Source organism: Triticum dicoccoides, chromosome 3B (genome assembly GCF_002162155.2).
Source record: "Triticum dicoccoides isolate Atlit2015 ecotype Zavitan chromosome 3B, WEW_v2.0, whole genome shotgun sequence".
Lineage (NCBI taxonomy): Eukaryota > Viridiplantae > Streptophyta > Magnoliopsida > Poales > Poaceae > Triticum > Triticum dicoccoides.
In genome coordinates this window covers 436,545,386-436,552,180 of record NC_041385.1, presented here as the reverse complement: position 1 = coordinate 436,552,180, position 6,795 = coordinate 436,545,386, and positions in this window count along the sequence as shown.

Sequence of the window (6,795 nt, the reverse complement as noted above, 5' to 3'; positions counted from 1 at the left end):
TACCTAAAACCAGGCCGATTCCAGGCACGGGAGTTTTCCAGGCAGATCCAGGCACGAGAGTTTTATGATGCCTGGCACATCACAAATAGTTCATGATTATAAACCGTGTATGATAGATAGACAATCACACACATTTAGTTTTCCTGCACCATATGTGATAGTGTCTGACATCGCACACGCTTTGCAAACGGCAACTGTGTGCATTGTTACACATGTTTCCTCTCCGTGAACCATGTCGGATTATGATGTATATCGCACACGTTGTGCTTTATTAACCGTGTGCACCGTAAGGACCTGCACACCGTAATTTCTCCCTAATTTAATTGATGTTATTTAAAACTGTACCTAATTTAAACTTGAAAGTAGGCTATAGCTTTATTCATACCCATCGGGTTCAAACAACCAATGCATTATTCGATTCACATGTACATATGTTTAAGAATTACATAAGCATCAAGTAAAGAATAATGAACCAGGGTTCCATACTTTTACTATTACAGATGGTAAAGTAAGAGGCAACATACATTCCGGTTGCTGAACAAGGTGAAGCAGAATGGCCCTATTGTGCTCTCGTGGATGCAGAAGGCATGCATGACTCTAGTCCAACCCCTTGTGATGGTTGTCGGTGTCAAACCGGCGGATCTCGGGTAGGGGGTCCCAAACTGTGCGTCTAAGGTCGATGGTAATAGGAGATGGGGGACACAATGTTTACCCAGGTTCGGTCCCTCTCTATGGAGGTAACACCCTACTTCTTGCTTGATTGATCTTGATGAATATGAGTATTACAAGAGTTGATCTACCACGAGATCGTAATGGCTAAAACCCTAGAAGCCTAGCCCGTATGACTGTATCCGTTTCTGGACTAAACCCTCCGGTTTATATAGACACCGGAGGGGACTAGGGTTGTACAAAGTTGGTTACAGAGAAAGGAATCTTCATATTTGGTCGCCAAGCTTGCCTTCCATGCCAAGGAGAGTCCTATCTGGACAAGGGAGAGAGTCTTCGGTCTTGTATCTTCACAGCCCATTAGTCTGGCCCATGTCCAACAGGACGGATGCCCGAGGACCCCTTAGTCCAGCAATCCCTCAGTAGCCCCGGAACCAGGCTTCAATGACGAGGTGTCCGGCGCGCAGATTGTCTTCGGCATTGCAAGGCGGGTTCCCCTTTCCGAATACTCCAATATAGTCTTCGGACGAACGTGTCCGAATCTGCAACACAAGTACCACAAGAGAATATAATATTTCACGAGTCCAATCTGCCGACAACTTTTTGTAAGGTGACATCACGCTCGCTCGGTCATTATTTTGAATCGTTTCCTGCCCTGCCGTTCCATGTTTCGAGGTGAGGTTTTTATTGGCACATCTTGTCGAAGTAGAGATCGTGTCCCCTTATTGCGGGATTCTCATTAATACAAGTGTTGGTAATCCAACCGTTCCATTGGAAAGATTCCTTAGGAATAGGCAGGTTTTCAGGCTTGGGAGGAGGCGTTCGATACCCGTTGCCTTTATGAAGGAGCCAAGGGTCATCTTTATTTACGCCAAATCTCTCCTCAGCCTTTCCACCCTCGAGTTCTAGCACCCAAGGCTTGACTCCATTGGTTCAAGCTTCCCAGTCATGTCCGGACCCAACTCTCAAGGCCGATGGGTGGCTTCCTCTGTTACAGAGGAGGACATTGTGAAGTTTCGGGTGGCCAGATACCTGACCGTGGAGATCCCTAATACGTCCATTTTGCATCAAGCTTTTATATTGATATTTATTGCATCATGGGCTAATATTACACGTTATTTCACAACACTTATGTCTATCCTCTCTTATTTTACAAGGTTTAACATGAATAGGGAGAATGCCGGCAGCTGGGATTCTGGGCTGGAAAAGAAGCAAATATTGGAGACCTATTCTACACAGCTCCAAAAGTCCTGAAACTCCATGAAAGTCATTTTTGGAATTAATGATAATTATTGAGCAAAAGAAGTACCAGAGGGGGCCCACACCCTGGCCACGAGGGTGGGGGGCGCGCCCACCCTTACAAGGCACACCCCTGCCTCGTGGGCCCCCTGGTGGCCCTCCGGTGCCCATCTTCTGCTATATGAAGTCTTTTACCCTGGAAAAATCATAAGCAAGCTTACGGGACGAAACTCCGCCGCCACGAGGCGGAACCTTGGCGGAACCAATCTAGGGCTCTGGCAGAGCTGTTCTGCCGGGGAAACATCCCTCCGGGAGGGGGAAATCATCACCATCATCATCACCAACGATCCTCTCATCAGGAGGGGGTCAATCTCCATCAACATCTTCACCAGCACCATCTCCTCTCAAACACTAGTTCATCTCTTGTATCCAATCTTTGTACCAAAACCTCAGATTGGTACCTGTGGGTTGCTAGTAGTGTTGATTACTCCTTGTAATTAATGCTATTTGGTTTATTTGGTGGAAGATCATATGTTCAGATCCTTAATGCATATTAATACTCCTCTGATCATGAACATGAATATGCTTTGTGAGTAGTTATTTTTGTTCCTGAGGACATGGGTGAAGTCTTGCTATTATAGTAGTCATGTGAATTTGGTATTCGTTCGATATTTTGATGAGATGTGTGCTGTCTCTCCTCTAGTGGTGTTATGTGAACGTCGACTACATGACACTTCACCATTATTTGGGCCTAGAGGAAGGCATTGGGAAGTAATAAGTAGATGATAGGTTGCTAGAGTGACATAAGCTTAAACCCTAGTTTATGCGTTGCTTCGTAAGGGGCTGATTTGGATCCATATGTCTCATGTTGTGGTTAGGTTTACCTTAATACTTCTTTTGTAGTTGCGGATGCTTGCAATAGGGGTTAATCATAAGTGGATGCTTGTCCAAGAAAGGGCAGCACCCAAGCACCGGTCCACCCACATATCAAATTATCAAAGTAACGAACGTGAATCGTATGAGCGTGATGAAAACTAGCTTGACGATAATTCCCATGTGTCCTCTGGAGCGCTTTTCTCATTATAAGAACTTGTCCAGGCTTGTCCTTTGTTACAAAAAGGATTGGGACACCTTGCTGCACATTATTTACTTTCATTGCTTGTTAGCCGTTACAAATTATCTTATCACAAAACTATCTGTTACCTACAATTTCAATGCTTGCAGAGAATACCTTACTGAAAACCGCTTGTCATTTCCTTCTGCTCCTCGTTGGGTTCGACACTCTTACTTATCAAAAGGACTATGATAGATCCCCTATACTTGTGGGTCACCAAGACTCTTTTCTGGTGCCGTTGCCGGGGAGTGAAGCGCCTTTGGTGAGTGGAACTTGGTAAGGAAACATTTATATAGTGTGCTGAAATTTAGTGTCACTTGTTACTATGGAAACTAATCATTTAAGGGGCTTGTTCGGGGTATCTTCACCCCGACCAGTAGAGCAAAGAGTTGCTCCTCAACCTACCGAACCTACTTAAAATGTTTACTTTGAAATTCCTTCGGGTATGATAGATAAACTGCTAGCTAATCCCTTTGCAGGAGATGGAACATTGCATCTCGATTTACGCCTTATCTATGTGGATGAAGTTTTTGGATTATTTAAGCTTGCAGGTATTCCCGATGATGTTGTTAAGAAGAAGGTCTTCCCTTTATCTTTGAAGGGAGATGCATTGACATGGTATAGGCTATGTGATGATACGGGATCTTGGGACTATAAATGATTGAAATTGGAATTTCACCAGAAGTTTTATCCTATGCATCTTGTTCATCGTGATTGTAATTATATATATAATTTTTGGCCTCGCGAAGGAGAAATTATCGCTCAAGCTTGGGGGAGGCTTAAGTCAGTGTTATATTCATGCCCCAATCATGAGATCTCAAGAGAAATGATTATTCAAAAAAATTATGCTCGGCTTTGTCTCAATGATCGCAGCATGCTCGATACTTCTTGTGTTGGCTCTTATATGATGAAGACTATTGAATTCAAGTAGGACTTATTGGAAAGAATTAAACACAACTCTGAAGATTGGGGTTCCGACGATGGTAAGTAGTCAGGTATGACACCTAAGTTTGATTGTGTTAAATCTTTTATGGATACCGATGCCTATCGTGGATTTAGCACTAAATATGGACTTGACTCTGAGATAGTAGCTTCTTTCTGTGAATCATTTGCTACTCACGTTGATCTCCCTAAGGAGAAGTGGTTTAAATATAATCCTCCCACTGAAGTAAAAGTAGTTGCACCTATTACAGTTGAAGAAAATACTATCACTTATAATGATCCTATTGTTCCTACTACTTATGTTGAGAAACCACCTTTCCCTGTTAGGATAAAGGATCATGCTAAAGCTTCAACTATTGTTCGTAAGAGTAATACTAGAACTTATACACCTCCTGAGAAAATTAAAGTTGAACCTAGTATTGCTATGGTTAAAGATCTCTTGGCCGATAATATTGATGGGCATGTTATTTATTTCTGTGAACAGGTTGCTAATATTGCTAGACCCGATGCTAAGATACATAGACCTGTTGTAGGCATGCCTGTTATTTCTATTAAAATAGGAGATCATTGTTATCATGGCTTATGTGATATGGGTGCTAGTGCTAGTGCAATACCTCATTCCTTATATGAAGAAATTATGCATGATATTGCACCCGCTGAAATAGAACATATTGATGTTACTATTAAGCTTGCAAATAGAGATACTATTTCACCAATTGGGATTGTTAGAGATGTTGAAGTCTTGTGTGGGAAAGTTAAATACCCTGCTGATTTTCTTGTTCTTGGTTCCCCACAAGATAGCTTTTGCCCCATTATATTTGGTAGACTCTTCTTGAATACTTATAATGCTAGGATAGATTGCGAAAAGGATGTTGTTACTATTGGTCTAGGGGATACGACACATTAGTTTAATTTTGCTAAATTTCGTAGACAACCCCATGATAAAGAATTGCCTAGTAAGGATGAAATAATTGGTCTTGCTTCTATTGTCGTGCCTCCTACTGATCCTTTAGAAAAATATTTGCTAGACCATGAAAATTATATGTTTATGAATGAAAAAAGGGAAATAGATGAAGTATTCTTTAAACAGGGTCCTATTCTAAAACACAACTTGCATGTTGAAATCCTAGGGGATCCTCCTCCACCCAATGGTGATCCCGTGTTTGAGCTTAAACCTTTACCTGATACTCTTAAATATGCTTATCTTGATGAAAAGAAGATATATCCTGTTATTATTAGTGCTAACCTTTCAGAGCAGGAAGAGGAAAGATTATTGAAAACTCTGAAGAAGCACCGTTCTGCTATTGGATATACTCTCAATGATCTTAAGGGCATTAGTCCCACTCTATGCCAACACAAAATAAAATTGGACGAAGACACCAAACCAGTTAGAGATCTTCAACGACGGTTAAATCCTAAGATGAAAGAAGTGGTAAGAAAGGAAATACTAAAGCTCCTTGAGGCAGGTATAATTTATCCCGTTGCTGATAGTGAGTAGGTAAGTCATGTCCATTGTGTCCCTAAGAAGGGAGGTATTACTGTCGTTCCTAATGATAAACATGAATTGATCCCGCAAAGAATTATTACAGGTTATAGGATGGTAATTGATTTTCATAAATTAAATAAAGCTACTAAGAAAGATCATTACCCTTTACCTTTTATTGATCAAATGCTAGAAATACTATCCAAACATACACATTTCTGCTTTGTAGATGGTTATTCTGGTTTCTCTCAAGTACCTGTGTCAGCGAACGATCAAGCGAAGACTACTTTTACTTGCCCTTTTGGTACTTTTTCTTATAGACGTATGCCTTTTGGTTTATGTAATGCACCTGCTACCTTTCAAAGATGCATGATGGATATATTCTCTGACTTTTGTGAAAAGATTTGTGAGGTATTCATGGATGATTTCTCCGTTTATGGATCCTCTTTTGATGATTGCTTGAGCAACCTTGATCGAGTTTTGCAGAGATGCAAAGATACTAGTCTCGTCTTGAATTGGGAAAAGTGCCACTTTATGGTTAATGAAGGCATTGTCTTGGGGCATAAGATTTCTGAAAGAGGTATTGAAGTTGATAAAGCTAAAGTTGATGCTATTGAAAAAATGTCATGTCCCAAGGATATTAAAGGTATAAGAAGTTTCCTTGGTCATGCCGGTTTTTATAGGAGGTTCATTAAGGACTTTTCTAAAATCTCTAGGCCTCTGACTAATTTATTGCAAAAAGATTTTCCTTTTGTCTTTGATGATGATTGTGTAGAAGCATTTGAAATACTTAAGAAAGCTTTGATCACTGCACCTATTGTTCAGCCACCTGATTGGAACTTACTCTTTGAAATTATGTGCGATGCTAGTGATTATGCTGTAGGTGCTGTTCTAGGACAAAGAGTTGATAAGAAACTAAATGTTATTCAATATGCTAGTAAAACTCTAGACACTACTCAAAGAAATTACGCTACTATTGAAAAAGAGTTCTTAGTAGTTGTATTTGCATGTGATAAGTTCAGACCTTATATTGTTGATTCTAAAGTAACTATTCACATGGATCATGCTGCTATTAAATATTTTATGGAAAAGAAAGATGCTAAACCTAGACTTATTAGATGGGTTCTCTTGCTCCAAGAATTTGATTTGCATATTATTGATAGAAAGGGAGCTGAGAACCCTGTTGTAGACAACTTGTCTAGGTTAGAGAATGTTCTTGATGACCCACTACCTATTGATGATAGCTTTCTTGGTGAACAATTAGCTGTCATAAATGCTTCTCATAATACTCCGTGGTATGCTGATTATGCTAATTACATTGTTGCTAAATTTATACCACCTAGTTTCACAT